Raw genomic sequence first — 18,787 nt, forward strand, 5'->3', positions numbered from 1 at the left:
GTTTATGGCCAGGATTATACATGCAGTAGCACAGGTTCCCGCATTGTATACCAATGAGATCAAATGACCAAGGAAGCAGGTGGCTTAATGTTCACATCTAGAGGTGACACTTGGTTGGGAAGACAGGGTTCACCTGGACATATCACCCAAGAAACTTAACCCCAGTTGCAGACATGATCAACCTGACACATCCAACCTGGACAGAGGTCCAGATGACCTAGCCAACCAGGACAGTGTCCTACATTAAGAGAAACTAATTATGATGGATGTCTGCCACTGTGAAGCCACTCTACATTAGACACCACCTCCAAGTTCTAAAGCGCAACTCTACATTAGACACCACCTCCAAGTTTGTGGAGCAACTCTACATTAGACACCACCTCCAAGTTTGTGGAGCAACTCTACATTAGACACCACCTCCAAGTTTGTGGAGCAACTCTACACTAGACACCACCTCCAAGTTTGTGGAGCAACTCTACACTAGACACCACCTCCAAGTTTGTGGAGCAACTCTACACTAGACACCACCTCCAAGTTTGTGGAGCAACTCTACACTAGACACCACCTCCAAGTTTGTGGAGCAACTCTACACTAGACACCACCTCCAAGTTTGTGGAGCAACTCTACACTAGACACCACCTCCATGTTTGTGGAGCAACTCTACATTAGACACCATCTCCAAGTTTGTGGAGCAACTCTACACTAGACACCACCTCCAAGTTTGTGGAGCAACTCTACACTAGACACCACCTCCAAGTTTGTGGAGCAACTCTACACTAGACACCACCTCCATGTTTGTGGAGCAACTCTACATTAGACACCATCTCCAAGCTTATGGCCAGGGTCATACATGCAATAACGGTAGTCTCTGCCCCTTCACTGCATACCAATGACAGGACGTGGCTAAATATTTACATCCAGAGGTGGCAAGGCTAAAATGATGTGGGGGGGACACACGTCTGTCTTCTAGATTCATAAAAGGCAGACATGATCAATTTGACCAAGCCAACCAGGTTGGGAGCTAACATATCCAACCAGGACAGGGTCCAGGTGGCTTATATGGTGGGGTCACCCAGACTTTGCAGCCCAGAAAGGCAAGCTCAGTTCCTCCCACATTTACAAAAGGGCAGATATGATCAATCTAACATATCATTCCTTAACAAATGATTGGTATCTGCCATTGCAGAGCCACTCTACATCAGACACCACTGTCAAGTTTACGGCCACGATCATACATGCAGTAGAACAAGTCCCCGCCCCTTCACTGCATAGCAATGACAACACGTGACCAGGAAAGCAGGTGGCTAAATATTTACATCAAGAGGTGACACATGGTCAGAAAGATGGTGGTCACCTGTGCTTGTCACCCCAGAAACTCAACCTCAGTTCCTTCTAGATTCATACAAGGCAGATGTGATGAATTTGACACATCCAACCAGGATGGGATCTAACATATCCAACTAGGACAGGGTCCAGCACATCACCAGGGAGAAAAATATTTACATTCAGGGGTGACACATGGTTAGGACAATGGGGGTCACCTGGACTTGTCATCTCAAAGACACAACCCCAGCTTCTTCTAGATTCCTAAAAGGCAGATGTGATCAAACAGACACCTCCAACCAGGATGGGATCTATTTTATCCAACCATGACAGGGTCCAGCACCTGACTAGGTGGCTAAATATTTACATTCAGGGTTGACACATGGCCAGGAAAATGGTGGGGGGGGGACCTGGACTTTTCAACCTAGAAACGCAATTCCACTTCCTATAGAAAGATGTGATCAATCTGGCGCATTCAACCAAGATTGGGTCCCGGCAACAAGGTCCAACGTATCCATCCAGGATGCGGTTCACAGTGTCTAACCAGGATGGACTCCCAACCATATCCAATCAGGAATGGGATTCAACCAGGATAAGGTCCACACATCCAACCAGGATGGGGCACAGATCTAACTCATCAATGGTGGGCAATGCCAAGGTGACGGCCACTACAAGGGGCTACAGCCCCATATACATGACCACCCATGTCCTGCCTATCAGGTGACCTCCATTTCCTCCCTCATACACTAAACCTAGCCTCCACGAGCTATACAATGTTACAATATTGACATTTTGATACATTGTTACTTCGTGGTGGCCAGGTGCCCTTGCATTCCCAGGGCTTTGTATCCTGTAGTGTCCAATCACCGGGAAATGTGACAACACTGCAGGGCACAGCCCGTAGACGTCCGGGAAATAAAGCAGATGATGGTGCAGACTGAAGACTTGGAGGAATGTGCGCCCCGGGCGGTCCTACGGCGATACTCACCGTTTAGAGCCACTTTCTCTTGCAGCGGTTGTCACCTTCTCCAAGACGCAAGCTCTCCCGCCGTGTGTCACCGTCTATTGTGCTCCGCTACAGTCCGCCCGGGAGCCCTCCTCACCCAGCTCCGGTGCAGCAGGACACTACTATGCAAGCAGGAGGCGGACGAACGCTGCACGCGCACCATACAAACCGCGCCCCTCAACTTGCTATTGGCCACCGCGCTGCGGAAGGCGGGGCGGGGGATACAGCTTTCTTTCCCGATTGGGAAAACGACGCCGTCGATCAAGCTCGAGTTGCTAAGCTACTCATGCAAGGCGCCGCCCCTACTACCGCCCCCTCTGAAGTTATAAAGCGATTCCCTACAGCGCTGGGGGAATCCAATGACGGCTCCCATAGAAAAAAAAGACTATAAGTGTATCCCTCCGCCGCCTATGGAATGGACGTGGGCACGTCGCTGAGAGAAAATAGTCCGCCGCTGTTATGCTTAGGGTGGTGGTATCACTCCTCATACGCCGAGTACAGCTACTGCGGGCGGGCAATATTCACTTCCATCGCTTATGGCTGTGGCTGACAACGAGCTACCGCATCGCGGAAGGGAAAATAGTCCCGGGCAGCGGATGGAGATCTCGCAGTTCTATGGCTCTGGACTACGTGCAGCTTCGTGCATCCGCAGCGGGGAGAGCAGAGTCAGTTGGTGGGGGTGGGGTAGGAAGGCAGCTGTGGAGATGATAGGAGGGGCCCCCACACGCGCCTATTAGTCACGTCAGACCCAGAACGAGGCTGCGCCCTGTGCCTTCCCTCAGACGGCTGCCATCTTGTTTTCACTCGACGGTGTTGGCGAAGTAGATCAAGATAGGTCGTGTGACGGCGGCGGGGGCTCAATTTGGACGCCCCGGTGTTGTCCTTGGGCGATGACACATGGGGGCGACCAACGACCCGGCTCTGGGCGCGGCTCCTGCCCTTGGGAAAAATCATGAAGAGTTCCGGCGGCCATTTTGTGTGGTGGGGTGGACGTGAAATGGAGGATGGGCAGAGCCCCGAGATGGCGGGGAGAGAAGTGTGACGGGAATCCGCCATGACACCCCTCCCTGTCCAATAATACCCATCATTGCCCAATATACACTCTACATGGAGGCTTCACACCGTCTGACAGCCAGGAGACCAACAATGGAGGGACAGTTCACCTAGACATGAGGGAAATGGGAGGAACCAACACAATAGAGATCATCAATGGAGGGACAGTCCACCTAGACATGAGGGAAATGGGAGGAACCAACACAATAGAGACCAACAATGGAGGGACAGTCCACCTAGACATGAGGGAAATGGGAGGAACCAACACAATAGAGACCAACAATGGAGGGACAGTCCACCTAGACATGAGGGAAATGGGAGGAACCAACACAATAGAGATCATCAATGGAGGGACAGTCCACCTAGACATGAGGGAAATGGGAGGAACCAACACAATAGAGACCAACAATGGAGGGACAGTCCACCTAGACATGAGGGAAATGGGAGAAACTATCAACCCAATAGAGACCAACAATGGAGGAACAGTCCACCTAGACATGAGGGAAATGGGAGAAACTATCAACCCAATAGAGACCAACAATGGAGGAACAGTCCACCTAGACATGAGGGAAATGGGAGAAACCAACCCAATAGAGACCAACAATGGAGGAACAGTCCACCTAGACATGAGGGAAATGGGAGAAACCAACAATGGAGGGACAGTCCACCTAGACATGAGGGAAATGGGAGGAACCATCAACACAATAGAGACTACACCATAGATAGATAGAGACCAACAATGGAGGGACAGTCCACCTAGACATGAGGGAAATGGGAGGAACCATCAACACAATAGAGACTACACCATAGATAGAGACCAACAATGGAAGGGCAGTTCACCTAGATGTGAGGGAAATGGGAGAAACTATCAACACAATAGAGACCAACAATGGAGGGACGGGTCCACCTAGACATGAGGGAAGTGGGAGAAACCAACACAATAGAGACCAACAATGGAGGGACAGTCCACCTAGACATGAAGGAAATGGGAGAAACCAACACAATAGAGACCACACCATAGATCGAGACCAACAATGGAGAGGAAGTACACCTAGACATGAGGAAAATAGGAGGAACCAATACAATAGAGACCAACAATGGAGGGACAGTCCACCTAGACATGAGGGAAATGGGAGGAACCAACACAATAGAGACCAACAATGGAGGGACAGTCCACCTAGACATGAAGGAAATGGGAGAAACCAACACAATAGAGACCACACCATAGATCGAGACCAACAATGGAGAGGAAGTACACCTAGACATGAGGAAAATAGGAGGAACCAATACAATAGAGACCAACAATGGAGGGGCAGTCCACCTAGACATGAGGAAAATGGGAGGAACCATCAACACAATAGAGACCACACCATCCATAGAGACCAACAATGAAGGGGCAGTCCACCTAGACATGAGGAAAATAGGAGGAACCAACACAATAGAGACCACACCATAGATAGAGGCCAACAATGGAGGGGCAGTGCAGCTAGACATGAAGAAAATGGGAGGGACTAACACAATCGAGACCACACCATTGATCCAGACCAACAATGGAGGGGCAGTCCACCTAGACATGGGAGGAACCAACACAATAGAGACCAGACCAACAATGGTGGGGCAGTCCAGCTAGACATGAGGAAAATGAGAGGAACTATCACCATACCAACACAATAAAGACCACGCCATAGATAGAGACCAACAATGGAGGAACAGTCCATCCAGACATGGGAATAATAGGAAGAACCATCACCACACCAACACAATAGAGACTGCGCCATAGATAGACACCAACAATGGAGGGACAATCCGCCAAGACATGAGAATAATGGGAGGAGCCAACACAATAGAGACCACACCATAGATGGAGACCAACAACGGAGGGACATACCATCCAGACAGAATAATGGGAGGAACCATCACCAACACAATAGAGACCACACCATAGATAGAGACCAACAATAGAGGGGCAGTCCACCTAGACATGAGGAAAATGGGAGGAACCATCACCACACCAACACAATAGAGACTATGCCATAGATAGAGACCAACAATGGAGGGACAGTCCACCCAGACATGGGAATAATGGGAGGAACCATCACCACACCAACACAATAGAGACCACACTATAGACAGAGACCAAAAATGGATGGACAGTCTATTCAGATACCAGAATAATGGGAGGAACCAACACCATAGATAGAAGCCACACCATAGATAGAGACCAACAATGGAGGGATAGTCCATCCAAACATGAGAATAATGTGAGGAGCCATCACCACCCCAACACAATAGAGACCACACAATAGATAGACCAAGAAAGAAGGGACAGTCCACCCAGACATGAGAATAATGGGAGGAAACATCACCACACCAACACAATAAAGACTACGCCATAGATAGAGACCAACAATGGAGGAACAGTCCATCCAGACATGAGAATAATGGGAGGAACCATCACCACACCAACACCATTGAGACCGCGCCATGGATAGAGACCAACAATGGAGGGACAGTCCATCCAGACATGAGAATAATGGAAGGAACCACCACCACCCCTACACAATAGAGACCACACCATAGATGGAGACCAACAGTGGAGGGACAGATCATCCAGACATGAGAACAATGGGAGGAACCATCACACCAACACATTAGAGACCACACCATAGATAGAGACCAACAATGGAGGGACAGTTCACCTAGACATTAGACTAATGGGAGGAACTAACACCATAGAGACCACATCATAGAGACCAACAATGGACATGAGAATAATGGGAGGAACCATCACCACACCAACACAATAGAGACCAACAATGGAGGGACAGTCCATCCAGACATGAGAATAATGGGAGGAACCATCACTACACCAACACTGTAGAGACTACACCATAAATAAGAGACCAACAATGGAGAGAAAGTCCATCCAGACAGGACAATAATGGGAGGAACCATCACCACATCTACATCATGTACAGAGACAACACCATCTACACTATGGATAGAGACAACACCATATGAGAGAGCCATGGGACCAACAATGGAGGGACAATCCATGCAGATATGGGGATAATGATAGCAACCATCACCACATATACACCATAGATAGAGACCACACCGTGTCACATGGCAGGTTTTGCTCAACAATCTTTATATACAAATTACATTTTAATTCATAGATTCATCTCCATTGGGTTGGTGGAATAGAACTCTCATCCTATGATGATGTTTAAATAGAAATCCTATTCTATCAACTCTTTTAGAGTATATACACAGATGTATAGGTTCTATAGAGTTCAGAATTATAAGAATATTTAATATATATATAAAATAATATATTTAAAGGGTTGTCGGAATGGGATTTACATCCAATTATAACATATATATTATCATTCTTGTATGAAAGATACACCTAAATTAGTCAATAATGATAATACTTGATTGGTAATGCCTTTCTATCAACTCTACAGAGCTGTTTATAATGTTAATATTTTATAGCTTCTATCTGTAGAGTTGGTAGAATGGGGTTCCCTTCCAATTCAAGAATGTTTAAATATAAATATTAATATTTTATAGGGTTTCATTTACACTCCTAATTTGGATGTATCTTTTATTTCATATATATATATATATATATTTTTTTTTTTAATAGGTGCTTTAGGGTAAATGGAAAAGAGTCCCCATCCAATTATTTTCGTTTGCCAAGTCATTTAGATGTACCTTTTATTCAAGAATGTCTTGCACATAATGTTCAGAATCATTCACTATCTTTTTTCAATAAAAAATCATAAAATTAAATGTAGATGCAGCTTCCTTACATAAAAGACATCACATACCTCACATGGACAATATATTCATAAAAACAACACATACTGTACATGTGTGTCCCATTGAATTCAATAATATTTTATATATTTCTGAAATCTTGATATTTTTATAAACCCTGTTGAGTTGATGGAATGGGGTTCCTAGTCAATTTGTTTCATTTGTAGATTAATTTATATGGACCTTTTATTTAATAAACAATTAATGTTAGAATATGTTCTATACACTTGTTATAATGACCACAATAACCTATGAACTCTAGGGAACATCTACAACTATTAAAATAAAATATATATATGTACAATTTTTTTATATGTTCAATAGACACGATTGAATGGAGTTAAATGTGTTCCCATCCAATTCAAGAATGTTTTATAAATACATACAGTATATATAATTTTTCTTATAAAATTTCAATTTTTTTTAAAAGCTCTATAAAGTTAATGGAATGGGATTCCCATTCAATTATTTTCATTTGTAGATTAATTTAGATGTGTATATATATCAAGTTAATGTAAGTATGTGTTCTGAAGATTTGATAAAATGGAGTTGGCAAGGAATTTTCTTAATTTGCAGGAATTTCTTCTCACTTCCTGTTTGGCTTTGGGACAGGAAGTGAGGGGGAGTCTTCCCGTGGGGACACAGTTGGCGACAGAAAACCGGACAGGTTATAACCCTCCCTTGCTCCATCCAAAATGAGAAAAAATCATCTTGCCTATAATTCTTCTTTAACATAATTTTATATTCAGAGAGAGACAGAGAGAGAATCCCTGAGCACATTAGATTAATAAAGTGCACACTGTAAAGGATACCCAAGCAAGTAAACATGAAGGTCAGGACAAAAGGTATTTGAAAGAGCATGAATAATCCATGGCATTATTTATTGATGTTGCTGTGGTTCAGCACAATGATAAAGGTATGCTGTGACCAAGGGTGGACTGACCATTTGGAAACTCGGGCACTGCCAGGGGTCAGTAGGGGGCCCCATGAGATGTCCCTGGTACCTTTTTCATAGGCTTTTTTGAGTTTGGGCAAGGACACAGGGGCCCCATGATCCCCTATTGCCCGGGGACCCCATGAGTTGTCAGTCCACCCCTGGCTGTGTCCCACAGAAACATTAGCAGCTAAACCCCATTGTTGGCCTTTGGCACCTTTGGGAACCCGACATTGACAGGTACCCGCTCCCACTTTTGCTGCGGTCGCCCTCCCCATTGTATTTGTATACAGAAAAGCCAGGATAAAGGAAGATAGTTTTAAAAATGCGATTGTATGTTTAACCTTTCAGTTTTCCTAATTCTTCCTTTTTTCTTTCTCATCTCAGAAAGTTGGGAGGTGTGAAGATATATGTAACTATGACACACCTTACTGAACACATATAGACAACACTTCATTCAGGTAAGGTTTGATAACTTCTAGATTGTTGAAGGGATTTGTTGGTATACGTCCTATTCCCGTTATAGTTACTAGTTACTATGCTATAGTCTTACACAATGAGGCTGATTTACGAAAACTGGAGAATGCAAAATCTGGTACATCTCTGCATAAAAACCAATCAAGTTCCAGTTTTTTAGTCAAAACTTCATTGAACAAGCTGAAGTTAGAAGCTGATTGGCTACAATGCAAAACTGCACCAGATTTTGCACTACCTAGTTTTAGTAAATCAGCCCCACAGTCTTTTTTTATTAGGAAACTCTGAAGCAGGGGCGATAGGGGATCATGGGGCCCCTGTGTCCTTGCCCAAACTCAAAAAAGCCTATGAAAAAGGTACCAGGGGCATCTCATGGGGCCCCCTACTGACCCCGGGCCCTCGGGCAGTGCCCGAGTTTCCAAATGGTCAGTCCTCCCCTGCTCTGAAGTTCATAATTGTAAATATTTTACATGACATATCTTGTAATGTTAATCAATGTATAAATTTTCAGATGTTTTATGTATCTCAGTTGATGATTTGATGGGGGATTGGTCACGTATGATTTCAGTGCCAACTTTAAAAATGTGCCGTGGACTTTGTTAAAATACATTGTGCTAATAATAATAAAGAAAGTATCGAAATGTAATAGTTTTATGTTTTAGATTAATTCTAAACAAAAGAGAAGACAATTTCAAATAATTAGCATTCAGTAATAAATTCGGGTAAGCCTTGTTCTTTAGTTTGTACCAGGGCTTTTTTTAGCGGGAATGCGTGGGGAACGCAGTATTGGCACCTCCAGCACTGGATGTATGTAATGGCAAAGGTTGCTGAGGTGTGCTGGAAGGTCCGTTGATGCTGGCTGCTAGGGGAACTATTGTTGCTGGAGGAAATATTTTTTTTAGTGGGGGGGGGGGCGCTAATGTTTCTGGGGGGGTCATTTGGGAGGGATCTACTGTTGAGGGAGGTGTCTATTATTGCAGGCTGCTGGAGGGTTTAGAGATCTGTTGTTGGTGCCAGGGGTCTATTGTTGCTGGCTACAGGGGATCTATTTTACAGCTTTTTTTGTTATCATTAAAGGGTTACTAAACCCACAACGGTAAGATCAGTCTGTATATGCAGTAAAGCATGCTTGTTATACTCACTGTGGAACCTAAGGGGTTAATCCTCTGAAGTGTGTAAAAAGGCCCTTTGATCTTTTCTTCTCTGTTCCTCCCCTTTTTCAAGTGACCACCTCTTATTTCCTGATAAGACATACTGAACCGTAGGCATTTTGCACATGCTCAGTATAGTGCGTATTGCTAGAGAGGTTTTTTTTTTTTTTTAGGAGAGTGCATGTGATCAGCACATGGCCAATCAGCACTGTCCAGACAGAGGGTCAGGGGTTTTGCATTCTACTAGAGCAGAAAGAAGACTCCTCCTACACGCTTTAACTAGTGCTCAGCTGAACACTGATAGAAGTCACAAGACTGCTCTAACTTCTGAAGAGAAAAGGTATTTAGTCGTTTATAGTTACTAAAATATTTACATTTCTATGTTGTGTGTACTATGGGAGACCAGATCTAGTGGATGCAGGGTCCTGGGTTTGGTAACACTTTTAACAAATTCCAAATTGCTTAGTACAACAATATGATACTTGGTTCTGTATTCTCTAAAGTGGGCAGGTAGGTAGGAGGTGTAACCAAGGCATGCTGCTCAGAGGTGGATAGGGAGCAGATATAAGAGTGACTCAGAAGAGGGGAGAGTTCCTGCACCCATTCTCTGAGAAAAAAAGCCCTGGTTTGTACAGTATATTTGGAGTTTAACCTCCCTGGCGGTCTGATTATGTCCATATTTCTGTGCTCAAAGCGGTAAATTTTTTTGCATGGAAATATGTAGTTTTTTTTATTGTAGCCTGTAATTTTTAGGAATAACTCGCTGAAATCTGTCCGAACAAGAGTCTAGTAAACATCCCGGGTATGATAAAATTTGAAACATGAAATCATAAATTATAATTTAATAAATAATCATAAAAAATAATAATATAATAATAATAAATTTAATTCAATAATATAATCAAACCAAAAACACTGAAATTTGAAATATAGCGCCAAGTTTGCACATCACTGAGCAAAGTCGCAAAATCGTTTTCAGTGTCCGATGACGATTCTCCCCACGAATCATTATCACTCAATTCTGCAAGTGGTTCTAATTTACTATCGTTGTTCTCTAGCTGGTCTAAAACCGATTTTGACCTAAAGGGACGCTTTTTGGACGCCACGGACGTTTCTCAGTTTCCAGGCAGAAAGAACGGTACAAATGCAGGCAGGGAGCAGGACAAAGCACTCGGGACAAAATGTATGTGAAATGGTTTGATACAGGAATGTTTTACTATGTGATTTTAGTGTATTGAGTGAAAGTCACTTTTGGTCATTTTCAAATTTCCCGCCGTTCCGTCCCCCGTACGTCCCGAAGCTTGCAGGGGACGGAACATAGATGACAGATGCCGGCATCCGCCGGATTACATTGCCGGGGACACTGCTGGAGGGACATTGCGGGAGCGCAGGACAAGGTAAGTGAAGAACAGATGCCGGAGCAGCGCTGCATGGTAAGCCCGAGTGTAGCTCGAGGTTACCGCTTTTGGTACTTAAACTTTACCCCGAGCTACACTTGGGAATACCTCCAGGGAGGCTACGAGATACCCTTTATTGGCGAACTTAAATTATTAAATATGCAAGCTTTCAGGATGCCAATAAAGGGTTTCACTCCAAAAATTCTGAATTAATCGATATCTAATACAGTACAATACTGTACCACTTCAATAATTTATGATTTCAGTGACAAGTGTAACATGGATTACATTTTTAGGGATTTGTTTTAAGCATGGAAATTGTTTCATGGACCAAACCCGACAAATGAGTTCTGAGATGACTAGTGTTTATTATAATATCCAAAACATTAAATGTTCTTCTAATTTACTATAATACACTCAAGCAGCAATACTATATACAAAATATGATTTTAACATTGATGAATTCAGGTTTGATAATTACCTCAGTGGCAGCTATTAGATGTATTCTGATGTAATTCATATATTGTTTAGATGTTGCTGTTAAAATCAAGCAGAGCAATCAAGTTGTCCAAATTAATTATTATGATTACATTGCACACAAAAGTGTTACAAATACCAATTTACATAACACCAAAAAATAAGTTAATGTTTTCATAAATCATTTTTATTTTATAATGAATGTGGGTATTATTTATGGGTTTGGATGTGGTTTCTTTCTTGTTTATATCTGAATTTAATTTTGTTTTTGTTTTTTTAATGAACTATTTTACAAATGTGTCAGCGGTAATAATGCGACAAAGTGATATTGAAGTTTTCAATCCTTTCTGTTCTTTCAGTAAAAATGATTTTGGATGGGTTACTGGCTAGATTCTCATTTGCTTTGTATGTACTGTATACATTAATTAAGTAGAATACATTCATCTAGAAATGTCTTTTGTAATGGTAGATACATCTGTCATAAGATTTGTCCAGCCTGTTAATATCACAACTTATAAAATTGCAAAGTTTTTCGTTTTAACATGGATGCAGTGCTGTAATTTGGTTATAATATAGGTGTTATCAAACATCTGTGAAATGTATATCTTTAGGTAAAAATACAAGTAATATAAAGTCTATTTTTGGAAGGGGGCATATACTATTATTATTATATTATAATTCATGATTTATATAGCGCCAACAGTTTGCACAGCACTTTACAAAATGAAGGTAGATGTTACAGTTACAATACAATTTGGTACAAGAGGAAACAGAGGGCCCATATATTTTGATTATCAATTAGAAACGTAAAAAAATCTTTAGCAACTTAGACTTATTTGGATAGAATGGGTTAATAAATATTTATTCAGTTTAGGAGTTTGATTTTTTTTGTAAATGTAAATATATACATTTTTTGCAATTAAACAATTTGATATTACCCATTATGACTAAGAACCTTACATTTGTTGTCTCTTATTATCATTGATGTCCTTTACAGTGAAAATTAAAATTCATGTCCTCAGAGATTCAGTAATAGAATTGGCTTAAAGTATATTTTAGACCAACAATGTCACAAACATTCTAAAGCAAGTCTGGAGTAGAGGAGGTAGAAGCAAGCCATGGACCTCAGATACAATCAAAACTTGTGAGAGACCCCTAAACTTGTGAGAGACTTTTATATAGTGGTAATGCTAATTAATGAATTGTTTTATCCATTCTCCCAGTGTAGAGGAGGTGGATCTCTTCCATGCCAACAGGATAGTCTGTTAGGGTAAAATAACAGAATTCTCAAAAAGAGATAACATGGGAGTCTATTTGAAAGTCTAACAAGAAACCCAGAATGCTGACTGTGAAGTTGCAGATATTTGGAAGGCCCAAAGACATGTTAAGGAAGTTTGTAATTTCCAAATAAAACTCACATCTGTACACATGTATGAAATTTGCTTGCTCGTTACATCTCTTGAAGCAAAGAAAGGAGTGTTGAAACCCAAAATGTGGAGAGCTAAATGGATATAGTATATTTGGTGAAAAAATTTCTTCTATAAAATTGTGTCTTTGGATGCCAGGAGAGATAGCGTATTGATATCTTCAAATTCCAACCAGTCATCTACTGTAAGTTGAGGAATTACATACTGACATTTTTGTTTTGCCTTAAATAAAATGAAGAGATTTGGCAAACATCAGCTCTGAATAGTAGCTAAAAATTAGTTTAGGAGTTTGTGAAATTTAGGCACATAAGTAAAAGAATATATGTCAAATAGAATGACTACACCGGAAGCATTGCACATTATAACATACAAAAAAAAGAGCTGAATAGTATAGTTAAAGAACTCATTCACCCCTGAGCAAATTGTGGCGCATTTCCCAAAGCGCAACAAAGTTCAACATGAAGTTCCCCACTAAATTCAGTGGTGACAAGCTTTATTCCCAGACAGAATCCTGATAATGAGCGTCACATGTGTTTTTGTGCCTAACACCAGTCTCCTTCTCATAGCAACCTCAGGCTTGTGAAGAAAATGGAGGATACAGACATGTTAATGCTGGATGTGGGGACTTTCATCCATTTGGTGAGGGCCTACAAGAACCTCTGTGACTCCAGTGATGCCCATTACACAATTTAAATCAAGCAGCAGAGAGCCTGAGAAGAAATTGGCACAATGGGTGTAGCCCAAGAGCTCCAATAGCACAAGAGACCACAATATCACACAAAAATACCTAGAAGACAATACAAGGGTGACAATATATCTTACAGATGATATCACTTTCCACTGGCCAAAACTAAATGCCTTATACTTGAAAACCCTTTAATACTTCAAGAACATACATTTGCTCATAATGCTCATAAAAGTGTTTCAGAGTTGTCTGAAAATGTAGCATCATCCAGTGTTAAAGAATATTGGTGATGCCCTGATCCTTTAATGACAGCAGAGGGGACCTGGTAGACACCAGTGGAAAGCGTGCGCTTGGAACGAAAGCAAAGAAGAGCCAGTAGGAGAACTGATTCACAAATCAGCATGATGATAGATCCTTGGATGTTCATGGTGTGTGGAATTTGGAATACGCATCCAAATTATTCAAATAGTACAAGATATGTAAATGTTCAGAACATGTGGTCAATTACAACAAGATGATTTTATGGCAGGCGGCAGACTGACATCACTGGGGGTTGGCACGGTATAAGCAGATTAAACTTCAGATTTAAGACCTTACCCATCTACAAAACGTCTACCCTAGACAATCTTTTTGTTTTGAATTCACCTTTTCTGTATCTGGCTAATAGCAGTTTGTGTATGGTGCAACATTATCTAAGGCACTGCTGCCACTGACTGCTATACTTGTTGATGTCACTGAGGGTGTGCCCATTTACTTACCATACTCAGATGCAGGCGCAGACCTCTTTAAATCCTTTCCTACAACTCCCTGGGTTCCTGTACATGGTTCGGGAAGATACATTTCTTTGCTTCCCTTCTTCAGTAGCACATTGTGGCCACACCTGATGAGCCAGAAAAATCTGGGCAAGTCATCTGCAGCCAGGTGAGATGCCCTCCACTGTCAAAATTGGCAGGCGGCCAAGGCAAAATCTAATACAAAGCAGCATCTCCCCAGTTGCTACCAGAGTACTTCAGTTCTAATGCGGTGCCTCAGGCATTGGATCCCTCCAGCTGTTCACTTGTGTTATCATTGCTGTTGTGCTGTCCTACTAACAGATTACCGACAGCTAGTTAACAAAACTGACAGAAGCAGCATTGTGTTTCATTCCAAAACTGAATTTACTTCTGTGAATAGATCTGTAAAACTACATTACAATTACATACCCTTAAGTTGCAATATGATTGCACATAAATGTGTCACAAATGCATACAATGAACATATTTCTTGTAAACAGTGCAAGCAGCTACCTACAAATCACAGTGAATACATTGAAATACGATCTAGCTATGTATGTGACTTTAACACCTTCCCTTCTGGCCTATAGCAGATTGACAGCCGGGCAGGACACTCCTCCTTCTGAGTGGGCGTCATATAATGTCCTGTCAGAAGGTCCCGCTTACGCGGCTGCAGGGCCGTGCAGCAGCACGATCTGTCAGCAACTGTGTCCGCGGGACACAGCCGATGACAGATCACTACACCAGCCCATTGCCAGTATCATGTGACCTATGTGGCCAATCACAGCAGATCACATGACAATTGTGAACAATGGATGGCTTCCTTTCATGCCATCCCTTGTATACAATTGTGTTGTTAAGCTGTGATTGGTCAAAGCAGTCACATGGTACAGACAGGGCCAATCACAGTCTATCTGTATTATGTGATGAGCTTTGCCCAATCCCAGCTAATCACAACAAAAGTCTGAATGAATTAGTTTCATTCAGTAAAATGGATGCCAATATCAGTACTTTGGACTGTCTATTTTGGGGGGGTATTTGTACTATCCTGCCATTTTTGAGCCTCAAGAAATGAGATTGGCCATCAGTACACTGATTGATTGTCAGATATATATACCATGGTTTGTGGACTCTATAACGTTCCTACAGACTAAACAATATACACTAGTTTGGGGTATTTTCACCAAAGAAATGTAGCAGAATACATTTTGATCTACATTCATGAAGAAAGGTTATTTATTTGGCAAATTGTATAACAGAAACGAAGAAAAACACTTTCTCCTTGTGTCTTCCAGGACAGCCCCCCTTGAGACGTAGAGCTCCTCCCTCTGGGTCAGGAAATACGCCATCCCCTACGCCTTTAAAAGGCGGATCTCCAGGCCTCCATCCCAGTTATTAGTGTTTCCTGATTCGGAAGGAACACATTTAGGAACCTTAGGGGGTCCTTGCACTCTTTGGGGACAGTCCTGGAAGAGTGTGGGCCCAGAAGATCACTTACCTCCTCTCCCTGCGCGCCTTCCACGGTGAGTGGGGCTGGTGGCGCTTGGAAGCCTTCATACCCAGGTGGGGGACCGGCGATGGCGACGTCACTGCAGGGGAGCGGGAGTGTCCGGCGGTGAGTTGGGGCAACCGCTCCCTCTGAGCCTGCATGTTTCTCTCCCCCAGGCGTTTCGATACAGGCGTGCAGAGTACTGGGTGGAAGGGAGCAGGCGGGACTTCCGGAAAGGGCAGGACCCTGCGTTCCATAGGCCGGAGGTCTGATGCGACTTCCGGCGGACGAGGACCTGCGTTTCAGCAGGGCCCTGCGCTCCACGGACCGGAAGTTAGGTTACTTCCGGAGGCGGGGCCCTGCGTTCCAGGAACCGGAAGGCGGTGCAGTGATGTCATCGTTGGGCGCCGGAGACGCTGGTTCCAGTCTCCGCAGGCAGAAGAAAAGGCACAGGCTTCCACTTGGGAAGTCGGTGGAGCGTGAAGAACAATGGAGCTGTGATCACGCTAAAGGAACAGAATGGAAGCTGGCCCATCGCAGGCAGATCCTGGTTCCAGCACCGGCTCTTCTCAGGTAGGCTTGGGGAGGGTCCCCTTTAGCTGACTCCTGGGAGGTTGGTTGATAGTTCCCCCAGTCCCTGTGGGCAGGTGATGGTGGGGCACGCTGCAGGTTCCCCCTGACACTGGGTGTATAGCGGGGTTTTTGGGAGCTGAGGGTCCGTATTGTTATCTTTTTGTTTTTAGGTTAAGACCCAGGACAGGACCCTGGTACAGGCCCCAAAGAGAAAATGTGCAGTGTGCGTTGCTAAGTTGGGGTCTGCGTTGGGGGCTGTGCCGCAGCTGCGTTGATAGTTTAGTTAAGGATGAGTCCTCCAAGGTGTTGTCCTCCATTAAGGAGGACATGACGGTGACTTTTCAGTCGATTAGGTCATTGTTTGATAGATTGCAGACTCCACTAGGGCTTGGGGGCAGTTGACCACGGCTGTAGGGGCAGCTAGGCAGGAAGCCGCGGAGGAGGGGGAGGAGGTGGACCCCTGGTCCATCGCCTCTTCTCAGGCGGGTTACGAGAACGAGCAGAGCCCTGCTTCTATAAGCTCTAGATGTAAGTTGGCCTTATAAGATGTGGAGGACCTCTTAAAGGCTATTTATGAAACTTTGGAGATTGAGGAGGAGGAAGTGGCCTTGTCTAAGCATGACCTCATGTACCAGGGGCTTCATGCTAAAAAGACCAAGGTTTTCCCAGTGCATAGTTCTTTAATTGATACCATCAAGCAGGAATGGAAAAACCCTTCTTTTCTGGGACTTTGAAAAGAAGGTTTCCATTTGGTGAGGATCCGTCGCAGCCTTGGAACAAGGTTCCAAGATTGGATGCCCCCTTATCTAGGATTTCCAAGAGAATGAATCTGGCTTCGAAGACATGGGGGCCTTAAAGGACCCCATGGACAAAAGAGGGGAGGTTTTGCTACAAAGAGCTTGGGAGTCTAATTCTTTTAGCCTTAAACCAGCCCTTTCCGCTACCTGTGTGGCCAGAAATTTAGAGTGCTGGCTTACCCAGTTACAAAACCATTTCGCAGAGGGAAAAATCTCTGCCTTTACTTTTTATAGCGGCTGGGTTTTTGGCAGATGCCTCAGCAGAATCGTTCAAATTGGCTGCAAGATCTTCAACCTTAGTTAATTCAGCCAGGTGGGCCTTATGGTTGAAAACCTGGGCAGGAGACTCGGCGTCTAAGTTACGCCTTTGCGCCTTGCCATTTTTAGGGGATAATCTTTTTGGCCCTGGTTTGGAGGAGGCTCTCGAGCGTACGGCCGATAAAAAGAAAGCCTTTCAGGAGGGTAAAAAGAAGGTTTTTCCTAGGAAAATTTTTCGCCCTAAATCCCAGATGCCACAAAATAGAGAAAGTCAGCCCAAGAAGCATTGGACAGAGCATAAGAACAGGGGAAAAGGGGGGATTTTATTTAATCCTCCTCAAGGCCCCTCCAAGTCACAATGACTTAAGCGTCCCAGTAGGGGGAAGGTTGGGGTCCTTTCTCCCTCAGTGGGCATCTATCTCCCCGAACCCCTACATTTTAAGCCTGATTCAGAGGGGTTACATGCTGGAGTTCAATTCCTGTCCTCCAAGCAGTTTTTTAGTCACCAACCTTCCCAAAGACTGGGTGAAGGCTCAGACTCTATGCGGTCTCATTGGGGATCTAGTAGACCAGAGAGTACTAGTTCAGGTTCCTCAGAGCGAACTGGGTTTGGGGTGTTATTCCCATGTTTTTGTCGTGGGAAAACCCTCAGGCAGGTTCCGGTTGATTTTGAATCTGCGGCCTCTGAATCAGGCCCTGAGATACAAGCATTTCAGGATGGAATCAATCTATTCCGTAAAGAATATCCTTTTTCAGGGTTGTTTCCTGGCCACACTAGATTTAAGGGACGCGTATTTTCCCTTACCTAAGGATCACTGGCAGTGTCGGGCCTTGCCCTTCGGGCTAGCGTAGGCACCAAGAATTTTTACCAAAGTGTTGGCAGAAGCCTTAGTTCCCCTGAGAAAGAGGTCTATCACGATAGTTCCTTATTTGGACAATCTTCTTTTTGTGGCCAGATCTTATCAACAGTTGGCCGAAGATCTGCGTGTGGCTCAGAATCTCCTTCGGGGTCTGGGTTGGTTTATTAACAGAGAGAAGTCGGCGTTTACACCATCCCAGAGGGTAATTTAACTGGGGTTCGAGATTTCGTCTCTAGAGAAGAAGATTTTTCTTCCTTGGGAGAAGGTTATAAAGATGGACCAGAT

At 43.6% G+C, this 18,787-nt stretch overlaps 1 protein-coding gene and 1 long non-coding RNA gene across 3 annotated transcripts in view; one reads left to right on the forward strand and one right to left on the reverse strand.

The window, feature by feature from the left end:
• KDM3A (lysine demethylase 3A) overlaps nucleotides 1-2,481 on the reverse strand; it is a 48,784-nt gene extending 46,303 nt beyond the window's left edge. Inside the window, exon 1 of the mRNA XM_089692302.1 lies at nucleotides 2,312-2,481. The gene's annotated coding sequence lies outside the window, so the exon portion shown is untranslated. The remainder of the gene's footprint in view (nucleotides 1-2,311) is intronic.
• Nucleotides 2,482-2,805: 324 nt separating this feature from the next.
• Nucleotides 2,806-18,787, forward strand: part of LOC149450164 (uncharacterized) — an 85,740-nt gene continuing 69,758 nt past the window's right edge. The window contains exons 1-3 of one of the 2 annotated variants that reach the window (XR_016315297.1): nucleotides 2,806-2,994; nucleotides 8,529-8,602; nucleotides 9,940-10,106. This is a non-coding gene — a long non-coding RNA (uncharacterized LOC149450164). Of the gene's footprint in view, nucleotides 2,995-7,548; nucleotides 8,603-9,939; nucleotides 10,107-18,787 lie in introns of those variants that run through there. The other variant, XR_016315296.1, reaches the window with a different exon arrangement.

This window comes from Staurois parvus, unplaced genomic scaffold (assembly GCF_062004578.1).
Source record: "Staurois parvus isolate SC_StPar_1 unplaced genomic scaffold, SC_StPar_1.0 ptg000581l, whole genome shotgun sequence".
Taxonomy (NCBI): Eukaryota; Metazoa; Chordata; class Amphibia; order Anura; family Ranidae; genus Staurois; species Staurois parvus.